Source organism: Mya arenaria, chromosome 7, assembly GCF_026914265.1.
Source record: "Mya arenaria isolate MELC-2E11 chromosome 7, ASM2691426v1".
Lineage (NCBI taxonomy): Eukaryota > Metazoa > Mollusca > Bivalvia > Myida > Myidae > Mya > Mya arenaria.
Window position 1 is genome coordinate 5,620,403 of NC_069128.1, and position 15,365 is coordinate 5,635,767.

At 37.2% G+C, this 15,365-nt stretch overlaps 1 long non-coding RNA gene across 1 annotated transcript; it reads left to right on the forward strand.

Annotated features, from left to right (window-relative positions):
* The first annotated feature begins 860 nt into the window (after positions 1 to 860).
* LOC128240530 (uncharacterized) lies at positions 861 to 7,377 on the forward strand. Its single transcript, XR_008262178.1, has 2 exons — positions 861 to 2,811; positions 4,019 to 7,377. It is a non-coding gene; the product is annotated as an uncharacterized LOC128240530 (long non-coding RNA).
* Positions 7,378 to 15,365: the final 7,988 nt, after the last annotated feature.

Below are 15,365 nucleotides of genomic sequence, written 5' to 3' on the forward strand. Positions count from 1 at the left end.
AGACAGATAACCTAAAACTGTAAAGCTGAACGTTCATAGGCGGTAACAAAGACAGTTAACCTAAAACTGTACTGCTGACCGTTCTTAGGCCGTAACAAAGACAGTTAATCTAAAACTGTACTGCTGACCGTTCATAGGCGGTAACAAAGACATTGAACCTAAAACTGTATAGCTGAACGTTCATAGGCGGTAACAAAGACATTGAACCTAAAACTGAATAGCTGACCGTTCTTAGGCCGTAACAAAGACAGTTAACCTAAAACTGTACAGCTGACCGTTCTTAGGCTGTATCAAAGACAGTTAACCTAAAACTGTATAGCTGACCGTTCCTAGGCGGTGACAAAGACAGATAACCTATAACTGTATAGCTGACCGTTTCATAGGCCAATAACAAAGACAGTAACCTTAAACTGTATAGCTGAACGTTCATAGACGGTAACAAAGACAGATAACCTAAAACTGTATAGCTGACCGTCATAGGCCGTAACAAGACAGATAACCTACAAATGTTTAGCTTGACCGTTCATAGGCAGTGACAAAGACAGATAACCTAAAACTGTATAGCTGACCGTTTCATAGGCGGGACAAAGACAGATAACCTAAAACTGTATAGCTTACCGTTATAGGCGGTGACAAAGACAGATAACCTAAAACTGTATAGCTGACGTTCATAGGCAAGAACAAAGACAGTTAACCTAAAACTGTATAGCTGACCGTTCATAGGCCGTAACAAAGACAGATTCTGTTCTACATTCCATAATGTCACAAACGTAACATTTCCTTACATTATAACTAGCCTATCTAGTGGATGGGGTCGGGAACGGGGGGAGGGGGGGGGGGTCGCGTAATTACGTTTGAGAAAACATGTAATCCATGCTATGGCTCTTATTCCTTGCGACAACGAATCAATAAAAACGAAAATGACTTGCAAAACACGTGCGTTTATTTACTTGCCGGTTGTGGCGAGCACGCACCGGCCAAACTGTATAATAGCTGTAGAAGTCGCATAGTGGTCTCCACAACCTGCAATTTATGACACTAAATATAGTAACGCTCGTATGATTGTTCTATAACGCCAGGACATGGGTGTATACCGCAATATCATTAGAGTGTACATAACTCTTTATCATTAGTGTGTGCATACCTCAATATCATAAGAGTTAATTTACCTCAGTATCATTAGAGTGTAATTACCTAAATATCATAAGTATTTTCATACCTCAATACCGTTAGTCGGTGCATGACTCAATAACATTAGTGTGTACATCCCTCATTATCATTAGCGTGGTATACCTTTATTACCATTAATGTGTAAATACCTCAATATCATTAGTGTTAATTTACCTCAATATCATAATTGTGTACATATCTTAATATAATTATTGCGTACATACCTCAATATCATTAGTGTGTAACTACCTCGATATCATTAGTTTGTACATACCTCAATATCATTAGTGTTAATTTACCTCAATATCATAATTGTGAACATATCTTAATATAATTATTGCGTACATACCTCAATATCATTAGTGTGTAACTACCTCAATATCATTAGTTTGTACATACCTCAATAGCATTAGTGTGTACATACCCCATTATAATTAGTGTGTTCATACCTCAATATTATTAGCGTTTACATACATAAATATCATACGCGATTATATACCTCATAAATTAATTTTGTGCATACCTCAATATCATAAGTGTTACATACCTCAACATCATTAGTGCATACATTCCTCAATATCATAAATGTTTACATACCTCATAAACTTAGCGTGTGCATAGCTCATTAACTTATTGTGTACATACCTCAATATCATTAGTTTGTAAATACCTCAATAGCATTAGTGTTAATTGACCACAATATCATAAGTGTGTACACACCACAATATATTTTTTGTGTACATAACTCAATTTCGTAAGTGTGTACATACCTCATAAACTTAATGTGTACATACCAAAATATCATTAGTGTTTCCATTCGTCAATATCATTAGCGTGTATATACCTTATTATACTTAGTGTGTACATATCTCAATATCATTAGTGTGTACATACCTCAATATCATTAGTGTGCACATACCTCAATATCATAATGTTTACATACCTCATAAACTTAGCGTGTGCATACCTCATTAACTTATTGTGTACATACCTCAATATCATTAGTTTGTAAATACCTCAATATCATTAGTGCTAATTGACCACAATATCATTAGTGTATACATTCCACAAAATAATTAGTGTGTACATGACTCAATTTCATAAGTGTGTACATACCTCATAAACATAGCGTGTAAATACCTCATAAACTTTGTGTGTACATACCTCAATATCATAAGCGTGTTCATACCTCATTAACTTTGTGTGTACATACCCCAATATTATTAGCGTGTACAAACCTCCTAAACTTTGTGTGTACATACCTCAATATCATAAGCGTGTACATAATTCATAAACTTATTGTGTACATACCTCAATATCATTAGTGTGTACATACCTCAATATCATTAGTTTTTATATACCTCAATACCATTAGCGTGTATATACCTCAATTACTTAGTGTGCACATACCTCAATATCATTAATGTGTACAAAACTTAATATAATTACTGTAACTTAAATATATATTTTTCACAGGTCTGGATCTTCTTCACTCCATTACAAGCCGGGCTAACATGACCTTACGCATTGACTTGAGTTTACCAGACGGAACTACTGGATTCGACGAGTACTCGGGGTTTTATATTTCTCCACCAGACCAATACATCTTCAACGTTGATAGGAGGATCAACTCAGCAGGAAGTACGTTAATCATTAAAGTTGCTAGGGGGGACGCGGTAGACAGTTAAATCAAATACTTCTGGAAACGATTATAATAATGATGTGTCCTTTATTTGGTTTCATACGCGCATCTATTAACTCACCATCATAATGATGTAATATTTTTGAATACAGTTGAACGTTTATAGCGCAATTTTATAGACTTCTAAAGATCTACTTGAAATATAATACATTTAGTTGTTTATATAATCACCATATTGTTAATTAACACTCAAACCTCTTTCTATTATTTATTAGTCGGCGCCCAGAAGGGCGCCGACTATATTTGATATTACTTTAGAAATATTCCAACTTAGGGACGAGTTCATAAATTGCAGAACATTGCTTTCAATAGTTCCCACGTTGCATGATACAATATGAAGTTTAGTATGTTTTATAAAATTTTACACTTTAATTGATAATGAAACCTTAAATTATAATAGCCCAGCTTATCATTTTGAAAATTTTGATTTTAAATACTAACTCAATCATAACAACTCGGCCATCTCCGAGATATATACAGGCCGAGGTGTTCCGATTGAGTCCAAATAGATGAAGGTTACACGGTACTATTAGAATATCCTTTATGTTTGTAAACCTCCTACGCAGTAATTTCCCTTGGTGACAGCAAAAATGTCGAGTTTCAAAAAATTATCATTGAGCTTAATTGTTTGTTTTGAAAATGTCATTCGAAAGAATGAACTCCAGGTATTTCCCTCTTAATTTATAGTATTTTTTATCCCCGTTCTATATACTCATATGAGTGAAATGTGTTACAAAACAAAACAAAATATAAAGCAAGGAATTCACATAACATGCCGGTACAAAAAAGGTGAATTTCATGTTATTGAAATCTATGTATTATACCAATGATTCTATTTCTTCCGAAGAAACGCATGTATATTTTTGTTACAATCTAGTTTTAACCGGAGGATTAGCTTGGAAAAAACAACAACAGAATATCTATAATTCCGGGCTTAATTTATTGTAACAATAGTATTAACCATAATGTCATTCGAGCATATGTACACCCAACATAAAAAAATATAATAATATTGAAATAATAACCATTTTTGGTTATCTGCATGCACGTTTTTCTTCTAATTTCATTGCGCCGACTTGATGCTATGCATCAACTTTTTTCTTGTATGATACTGATATCAGTTGGGGTAACCCGGTATACTTACAGTGTCCGGTTCCTATCTTCTCTCCGACATCGGTAGTGGTGCGGATATCAACCACCAGCCGTTTTCAACATACGATAGAGACAAGTCAACTGGCAACTGTGCCCGGATTTATGGAGCAGGCTGTTGGTACAATGTCTGCGCGCACAGTAACCTGAATGCACAGTACACTAATGGCAGGTATAGCGGCTATTACGGTTCCTTCTCACGGTACGCAACGTTGAAGACGTCGACTATGATGCTACGATTGAGTAATTAAGATTTAACCGCAGCATTTAATGCATTTAATTATGGTTAGTTCATTTAAACAGTGTTGTGGAATTATGAACTTGATGCTATGTTTAAACACAATCAACTATTTTAAGCATTTAAGGTAAACATTCCGGCCTTTTCCTAAAGCTATGAAATGTGCAATTTGATTTCTAACTCAAACATGTTCGTGTTTTGTGAAGTTAGTGATAGTTCAAATCATTTACATAACTCTTTCATAGACAGCAAAAGGCAACACGCGGATAAATTATTTGAATTATTTTGCCCAATATCTCGAGGTGGAGAAAATTTGCATCGTTTTTATTATTATTTTGGTAGACTTGTTTTAGTTATCATTTATCACAGTTCATCGGCAGAATGTTTTTAGGATATAGACAATCTCGCTTTATTCAATACGAAATAGTAAAGTAATTTTATAAAATATCGTATTGTATGACCAGGAAGTGAGATTCAAGTTACAGAATTAATACTTATTTGCCAGTTTACAGCGCCAAAAACACAGCCATTTTTAACGATATAAATTTATTACGTTTCGTCATTCGCTTTGGATATTTATTACACTATTTGATATCAAAAATATAATAGGAGTCTTTTTAAGGAATGAATTGCGGGATTAATGTCATTATCGGGGTATAAACGCAGTTCGGCTGATTAAACAGAACAGAACAGAACAAAATGATTAAAGTATGTGGATACCGAACATGACATCTTTTCACGCAATTCATCACTTATATTAACACCAATAGTTCATTTTTCTGTCAAGAACTGTTAAGAAATACTTCTTATTTAAAAAAGTGATTATTGCTCACCTATTAAGTTAATTGACCGACTCGACCGCAACCGAACACAGTTTATCATATTACGTAACAATAGCTTCCAAAATATATTTTTAACGTCAAAATTAAAACGCTAATGACAACAATGCATAAAACATTTAATAAATTACAAATGTAACACTTTCTTACATGTTAATTTAAGTTCTTTTGTGGCCTGGTGGCCCATTAATAACAATAACAAGATAAACACTTCCTGACGTGTTGATTTAAATTGTTTTGTGGCCTGGTGGCCCATTAATAACAATAACAAGATAAACACCTCCTGACATGTTGATTTAAATTGTTTTGTGGCCTGGTGGCTCATTAATAACAATAACAAGATAAACACTTTTAAATATACATATATATTTAAACTCGATGATTCGCAAGCGGTTGCATACATCGAAAAAATGTCCTTGCCGAAAGGCAGTTTATTTAAAGAATGGAAGTTAGAGTGAAGATATTCCATAATGATGACGTCACTTATTATTTAAGAAATATTGGACACCACCGAGGGCCATATGGCATTATAAGGACCGGCCAGTCAGCCCCCGAAGGTGAATATGGAACGAGGCGTTAGCCGATGTCCATTCACTTTCGGGGGCTGACTACCCGGTCCTTAAAATGCCATTTGGCCCGATGTGGGGTGTTATATTTCTGATATTAACACTTTTTTACAATTTATTAATTTAAAGCGCCTTTGATGTGTTCTATTGAACAAATATAATAAAGTTTACTTGTGAAAACAAATGTCATTGTGAAAATTGCAAGCAGCACTCACCAGTTTTATGACGTCAGCGGTCCATATTATATGACGTCAGTGGTCCATATTATATTTTTGGCGAGGTCCGGACCGACCAAAACATGATATGGACCGCTGACGTCATACAAACTAGATTTTTATTAAAATACATTGATATACGGATCGATCAACTTTATATACACAAAGAAGGGACTTATTAATGTAAGGTATAATATATTCACTGGATACAATTTTGTTTCAAGGTATCCCTCTAATGAACGTGAAGTGTACATATTATTATTATCATGTTGTAATTTGTATGGTAATGTTTCTTTAACTAGCGTGAAGTGTACATATTATTATTATTATCATGTTGTAATTTGTATGGTAATGTTCCTTTAACTAGCGTGAATTGCACAACATGTTATTATCATGTTGTTATTTGAATGGTAATGTTACTTTTTACTAGCGTGAAGTGTACACATTATTATTATCATGTTGTAATTTGAATGGTAATGTTCCTTTATCTAGCATGAAGTGTACATATTATTATTATCATGTTGTAATTTGTGTGGTAATGTTCCTTTAACTAGCGTGAAGTGTACATATTATTATTATCATGTTGTAATTTGAATGGTAATGTTTCTTTAACTAGCGTGAAGTGTACAAATTATTATTATGTTGTAATTTGAATGGTAATGTTCTTTAACTAGCGTGAAGTGTACATATTATTATTATCATGTTGTAATTTGAATGGTAATGTTTCTTTAACTAGCGTGAAGTGTACACATTATTATTATCATGTTGTAATTTGAATGGTAATGGTCTTTAACTAGCGTGAAGTGTACGCATTATTATTATCATGTTGTAATTTGAATGGTAATGTTCTTTAACTAGCGTGAAGTGTACACATTATTATTATCATGTTGTAATTTGAATGGTAATGTTCCTTTATCTAGCGTGAAGTGTACATATTATTATTTTTTTATTATTATTATTAAATTCATGTCATAAAATTAAACTAAGATGAAAATGTTTTATGTCACACTATTGCGTGTATGGTTTCTGAAAGTTATTGTTAATTAATTGTTTTTCGTTTCCATTGAAATCGATTTTGAAATTGAATTCTTAGTCTTCTTGATTTCCATAAAATTGACGAATGCACATACATCCGAGCACCTAGTACTACAGCTGGGTATCTTTCTACACTTCCATGGATCAAAGCAACGAAGTTTTAATGACATCTGCATTTAATGTCACTTTAAATGTTTTAAAAGTTCTAAATGCCACATAATTAATGCCACTTTGAATGTTGAAAAGTTGTAACTGGCTCATTAAATAATGTCACTTTGAAGGCTTTAAGGTTTTAAGTGCATCTTTGTGTTATGTCACTTTGAATGTTGTTAGGTTCAAAAGGAAGATTTTTGCAATGCCACTCAAAAAGGTTTAAATGCCGCTTTGTTTAATGTCACTTTGAATGTATTCGGTTTTACTGCTCACGCTTTGCTTTTGATATTTATTAAACGTGTGAACACAACTATTTGCTAGTTATCTGACAAACCCTTCACCGGATCCTGATATTCTCATGTTCATACCCTTCACCGGATCCTGACTGTCTCATGTTCATATCCTTCACCGGATCCTGACTGTCTCATGTTCATACCCTTCACCGGATCATGATAGTCTCAGGTTGATACCCTTCACCGGATCATGATAGTCTCATGTTCATACCCTCCACCGGATCCTGACAGTCTCATGTTCATACCCTTCACCGGATCCTGATATTCTCATGTTCATACCCTTCACCGGATCCTGACAGTATCATGTTCATACCCTTCACCGGATCCTGACAGTCTCATGTTCATACCCTTCACCGGATCCTCACAGTCTCATGTTCATACCCTTCACCGGATCCTGACAGTCTCATGTTCATACCCTTCACCGGATCCTGACTGTCTCATGTTCATACCCTTCACCGGATCTTGATATTCTCATGTTCATACCCTTCACCATGATCATGATAGTCTCATGTTCATACCCTTCACCGGATCCTGACAGTCTCATGTTCATACCCTTCACCGGATCATGATAGTCCCATGTTCATACCCTTCACCGGATCATGATAGTCTTATGTTCATACCCTTCACCGGATCCTGATATTCTCATGTTCATACCCTTCACCGGATCCTGATAGTCTCATGTTCATACCCTTCACCGGATCCTGATATTCTCATGTTCATACCCTTCACCGGATCCTGATAGTCTCATGTTCATACCCTTCACCGGATCCTGACTGTCTCAGGTTGATACCTTTCACCGGATCCTGACTGTCTCAGGTTCATACTCTTCACCGGATCCTGATAGTCTCAGGTTGATACCTTTCACCGGATCCTGACTGTCTCAGGTTTATACCCTTAGCCGGATCCTGACAGTCTCAGTATGAAACCCTTCACCGGATCCTGACAGTGTCTAGTTTATACGCTTCACCGGATCCTGACTGACTCAGGTTTATACCCTTAGCCGGATATTGACTGTCTCAGTATGATACCCTTCACCAAATCCTGACAGTCTCAGTATGATTACCCTCACCGGATCCTGACAGTGTTAGGTTGACACCCTTCACCGGATCCTGACAGTCTCGGTTTGATACCCTTAGCCGGAGCCTGACAGTCTCGGTTTGATACCCTTAGCCGCATCCTAACAGTCTCGGTTTGATACCCTTAGCCGGATCCTGACAGTCACGGTTTGATACCCTTAGCCGCATCCTAACAGTCTCGGTTTGATACCCTTAGCCGGATCCTGACAGTCTCGGTTTGATACCCTTAGCCGGATCCTGACAGTCACGGTTTGATACCCTTAGCCGGATCCTGACAGTCTCGGTTTGAAACCCTTAGCCGGATCCTAACAGTCTCGGTTTGATACCCTTATCCGGATCCTGATAGTCTGAGAGAGACGACAAGTGCTCACTGGAATAATCTTATTTACTTTTAGAAATCCGTAACTGACAAGAAACTGATTGATCACACTTAGCATTTGAATTTCATACAATGAGAGTAAGCACTAGTATCATTGGTTATCACACTAAATACTCGTATCATTGATTATCACAGTAAACACTCATATCATTGATTATCACAGTAAACACTCGTATCTGTGATTATCATAGCAAACACTCGTACCTTTGATTATCACAGTAAACACTTGTATCTTTGATTATCAGATTAAAACACTTGTATCTTTGATATCAGATGAAAACACTTGTATTATTGATTATCAGATGAAAACACTTGTATCTTTGATTATCAGAGTAAACACTCATATTTTAATTATTACAATAAACACTGTATCTTTGATTATCACAATAAACACTGCATCTTTGATTATCACAGTCAACACTGCATCTTTGATTATCACAGTAAACACTCGTATCTTTGATTATCACTGTAAACACTCGTATCTTTGATTATCAGAGTAAACACTCGTATCTTTGATTATCAGAGTAATCACTTCTGCCATTGATAATCACAGTAAACACTTGTATCTTAGATAATTACACTAAACACACGTTTCTTAGATGATTACAGTAAAAACTTGTTTCATTGATTATTACCGTAAACAATCGTATCTTTGATAATCAGAATAAACACTCGTATTGTGATAACCAGAGGTACTACTGTTGACTCTGATAGACAAAAGTACGAGTGTTTACTGTGAAAACGTACGATACGAATTCTAACAGTCGTCAGACCATGTGACCGACAAATTGTGTGACCACGGTCAGACCGCGTACCGAAGTGTACATATTATTATTATTATCATGTTGTAATTTGTATGGTAATGTTCCTTTAACTAGCGTGAATTGCACAACATGTTATTATCATGTTGTTATTTGAATGGTAATGTTACTTTTTACTAGCGTGAAGTGTACACATTATTATTATCATGTTGTAATTTGAATGGTAATGTTCCTTTATCTAGCATGAAGTGTACATATTATTATTATCATGTTGTAATTTGTGTGGTAATGTTCCTTTAACTAGCGTGAAGTGTACATATTATTATTATCATGTTGTAATTTGAATGGTAATGTTTCTTTAACTAGCGTGAAGTGTACAAATTATTATTATGTTGTAATTTGAATGGTAATGTTCTTTAACTAGCGTGAAGTGTACATATTATTATTATCATGTTGTAATTTGAATGGTAATGTTTCTTTAACTAGCGTGAAGTGTACACATTATTATTATCATGTTGTAATTTGAATGGTAATGTTCTTTAACTAGCGTGAAGTGTACACATTATTATTATCATGTTGTAATTTGAATGGTAATGTTTTTTAACTAGCGTGAAGTGTACACATTATTATTATCATGTTGTAATTTGAATGGTAATGTTCCTTTATCTAGCGTGAAGTGTACATATTATTATTTTTTTATTATTATTATTAAATTTATGTCATAAAATTAAACTAAGATGAAAATGTTTTATGTCACACTATTGCGTGTATGGTTTCTGAAAGTTATTGTTAATTAATTGCTTTTCGTTTCCATTGAAATCGATTTTGAAATTGAATTCTTAGTCTTCTTGATTTCCATAAAATTGACGAATGCACATACATCCGAGCACCTAGTACTACAGCTGGGTATCTTTCTACACTTCCATGGATCAAAGCAACGAAGTTTTAATGACATCTGCATTTAATGTCACTTTAAATGTTTTAAAAGTTCTAAATGCCACATAATTAATGCCACTTTGAATGTTGAAAAATTGTAACTGGCTCATTAAATAATGTCACTTTGAAGGCTTTAAGGTTTTAAGTGCATCTTTGTGTTATGTCACTTTGAATGTTGTTAGGTTCAAAAGGAAGATTTTTGCAATGCCACTCAAAAAGGTTTAAATGCCGCTTTGTTTAATGTCACTTTGAATGTATTCGGTTTTACTGCTCACGCTTTGCTTTTGATATTTATTAAACGTGTGAACACAACTATTTGCTAGTTATCTGACAAACCCTTCACCGGATCCTGATATTCTCATGTTCATACCCTTCACCGGATCCTGACTGTCTCATGTTCATATCCTTCACCGGATCCTGACTGTCTCATGTTCATACCCTTCACCGGATCATGATAGTCTCAGGTTGATACCCTTCACCGGATCATGATAGTCTCATGTTCATACCCTCCACCGGATCCTGACAGTCTCATGTTCATACCCTTCACCGGATCCTGATATTCTCATGTTCATACCCTTCACCGGATCCTGACAGTCTCATGTTCATACCCTTCACCGGATCCTGACAGTCTCATGTTCATACCCTTCACCGGATCATGATAGTCTCATGTTCATACCCTTCACCGGATCCTGACAGTCTCATGTTCATACCCTTCACCGGATCCTGACTGTCTCATGTTCATACCCTTCACCGGATCATGATAGTCTCATGTTCATACCCTTCACCATGATCATGATAGTCTCATGTTCATACCCTTCACCGGATCCTGACAGTCTCATGTTCATACCCTTCACCGGATCATGATAGTCCCATGTTCATACCCTTCACCGGATCATGATAGTCTCATGTTCATACCCTTCACCGGATCCTGATATTCTCATGTTCATACCCTTCACCGGATCCTGATAGTTTCATGTTCATACCCTTCACCGGATCTTGATATTCTCATGTTCATACCCTTCACCGGATCCTGATAGTCTCATGTTCATACCCTTCACCGGATCCTGACTGTCTCAGGTTGATACCTTTCACCGGATCCTGACTGTCTCAGGTTCATACTCTTCACCGGATCCTGATAGTCTCAGGTTGATACCTTTCACCGGATCCTGACTGTCTCAGGTTTATACCCTTAGCCGGATCCTGACAGTCTCAGTATGAAACCCTTCACCGGATTCTGACAGTGTCTAGTTTATACGCTTCACCGGATCCTGACTGACTCAGGTTTATACCCTTAGCCGGATATTGACTGTCTCAGTATGATACCCTTCACCAAATCCTGACAGTCTCAGTATGATTACCCTCACCGGATCCTGACAGTGTTAGGTTGACACCCTTCACCGGATCCTGACAGTCTCGGTTTGATACCCTTAGCCGGAGCCTGACAGTCTCGGTTTGATACCCTTAGCCGCATCCTAACAGTCTCGGTTTGATACCCTTAGCCGGATCCTGACAGTCACGGTTTGATACCCTTAGCCGCATCCTAACGGTCTCGGTTTGATACCCTTAGCCGGATCCTGACAGTCTCGGTTTGATACCCTTAGCCGGATCCTGACAGTCACGGTTTGATACCCTTAGCCGGATCCTGACAGTCTCGGTTTGAAACCCTTAGCCGGATCCTAACAGTCTCGGTTTGATACCCTTATCCGGTTCCTGATAGTCTGAGAGAGACGACAAGTGCTCACTGGAATAATCTTATTTACTTTTAGAAATCCGTAACTGACAAGAAACTGATTGATCACACTTAGCATTTGAATTTCATACAATGAGAGTAAGCACTAGTATCATTGGTTATCACACTAAATACTCGTATCATTGATTATCACAGTAAACACTCATATCATTGATTATCACAGTAAACACTCGTATCTGTGATTATCATAGCAAACACTCGTACCTTTGATTATCACAGTAAACACTTGTATCTTTGATTATCAGATTAAAACACTTGTATCTTTGATATCAGATGAAAACACTTGTATTATTGATTATCAGATGAAAACACTTGTATCTTTGATTATCAGAGTAAACACTCATATTTTAATTATTACAATAAACACTGTATCTTTGATTATCACAATAAACACTGCATCTTTGATTATCACAGTCAACACTGCATCTTTGAGTATCACAGTAAACACTCGTATCTTTGATTATCACTGTAAACACTCGTATCTTTGATTATCAGAGTAAACACTCGTATCTTTGATTATCAGAGTAATCACTTCTGCCATTGATAATCACAGTAAACACTTGTATCTTAGATAATTACACTAAACACACGTTTCTTAGATGATTACAGTAAAAACTTGTTTCATTGATTATTACCGTAAACAATCGTATCTTTGATAATCAGAATAAACACTCGTATTGTGATAACCAGAGGTACTACTGTTGACTCTGATAGACAAAAGTACGAGTGTTTACTGTGAAAACGTACGATACGAATTCTAACTGTCGTCAGACCATGTGACCGACAAATTGTGTGACCACGGTCAGACCGCGTGACCGTCAGACTGTGTGACCATCAATCCGTGTGCCCGTCAGACTGTGTGACCGTCAATCCGTGTGACCCTCAGAATATGTGACCGTAAATCCGTGTCACCGTCAGACAGTGTAACCATCAATCCGTGTGACCGTCAGACTGTGTGACCGTCAATCCGTGTAACCGTCAGACGTTCTGCGCTTCAGACCGTGTGACTGTCAGACCGTGTGACTGTCATGTGACTGTCAGACCGTGTGACTATCAGACCGTCTGACCGTCAGACCGTGTGACCATCAATCCGTGTGACCGTAAGACTGTGTGACCGTCAATCCGTGTAACCGTCAGACGTTCTGCGCTTCAGACCGTGTGACTGTCAGACCGTGTGACTGTCATGTGACTGTCAGACCGTGTGACTATCAGCCCGTCTGACCGTCAGACCGTGTGACCATCAATCCGTGTGACCGTCAGACTGTGTGACCGTCAATCCGTGTAACCGTCAGACGTTCTGCGCTTCAGACCGTGTGATTGTCAGACCGTGTGACTGTCAGACCGTGTGACTATCAGACCGTGTGACTGTCAGACCGTGTGACCATCAGACCGTGTGAACTTGTGACAGTAGGACTGTGTGACTATCAGACCGTGTGATTGTCAGCCCGTGTGACTGTCAGACCGTGTGACTATCAGACCGTGTGACTGTCAGACCGTGTGACTATCAGACCGTGTGACTGTCAGACCGTGTGACTGTCAGACCGTGTGACCATCAGACCGTGTGAACTTGTGACAGTAGGACTGTGTGACCATCAGACAATTTTGGGTTGTGAGTTTAAATCCGATGCTTGTTTGATAAAAATATTTTTCATTGACAATTTGAACAGATTCTGTATTAATCGTCTCCAACACGAAATATGTGAAAAAGTCCCTTTAGTACTAGGTGTATATGTAAAAAAAACTTTAAACGGTGAAACAAAACCTTAATAGTGGTGTCAGCACTATGCAATCTTAGAGATCAAACAAATCCTTTAAAAAGGGAAACAAGACCTTCATGGTGGTGTAAGGACTTTGCAATCTTAGACATCAATTAAATCCTTTAAAAAGGGTAGCAAGGAATGTGCAATCTTTGAGATCAAATAAATACTTTTAAAAGGGTAACAAGACCTTCATGGTTGTGTCAGCACTATGCAATCTTAGAGATCAAACAAATCCTTCAAAAAGGGTAACAATACCTTAATGTTGGTGTCAGGAATATGCAATCTTAGAGATCAAACAAATCCTTTAAAAAGAGTAACAACACCTTAATGGTGGTGTCAGCTGTGTCAGCACTATGCAACCAGTGCACCATTAGGCCGTCAAGGACTGAATGTGTCAGTATTGCAGTTCATCAGTGGATGAAATATTTAGTCCGTGCGTGGTTTGTGAAGAACGGGTATTCCTGAACGTACTGAATGGTTTCATAAACAAATGTATTTATAAAAGTACTTGTTCCTATTTACACTCATTTGTTTCGCCTAAAAAATCCTATGCGATAATCCACTTGTAATGCTACAAATGAACGTTTCAAAGACAGTAATACACAACATAATATCGGCTGTTTGAACAGCGTTTGTTTCAATGACGTCTCTTGTTTAAAGGCCGTGACTTGACCAATCACGAACGTCGTTTAGAAAGATCAGAGGTATACCGAAGATGTTGCGTTTTTCGTGCCATAAAATGGACACCAGTTATGGTTTATCCCCAACACTCTTCAAATGGACACCAGTTATGGTTAATCCCCACCACTCTTCAAATGGACACCAGTTGTGGTTAATCCCCACCACTCTTCAAATGGACACCAGTTATGGTTAATCCCCACCACTCTTAAAATGGACACCAGTTATGGTTAATCCCCACCACTCTTAAAATGGACACCAGTTATGGTTAATCCCCACCACTCTTCAAATGGACACCAGCTATGTTTAATCCCCACACTCTTCAAATGGACACCAGTTATGGTTAATCCCCACCACTCTTCAAATGGGCACCAGTTATGGTTAATCCCTACCACACTTAAAATGGACACCAGTTATGGTTAATCCTCACCACTCTTAAAATGGGCACCAGTTATGGTTAATCCCCACCACTCTTCAAATGGACACCAGCTATGTTTAATCCCCTCACTCTTCAAATGGACACCAGTTATGGTTAATCCCCACACTCTTCAAATGGGCACCAGTTATGGTTAATCCCCACCACTCTTAAAATGGACGCCAGTGATAGTTAATCTCCACCACTCTTCAAATGGACACCAGTTATGGTTTCTACCCAGTTATATACG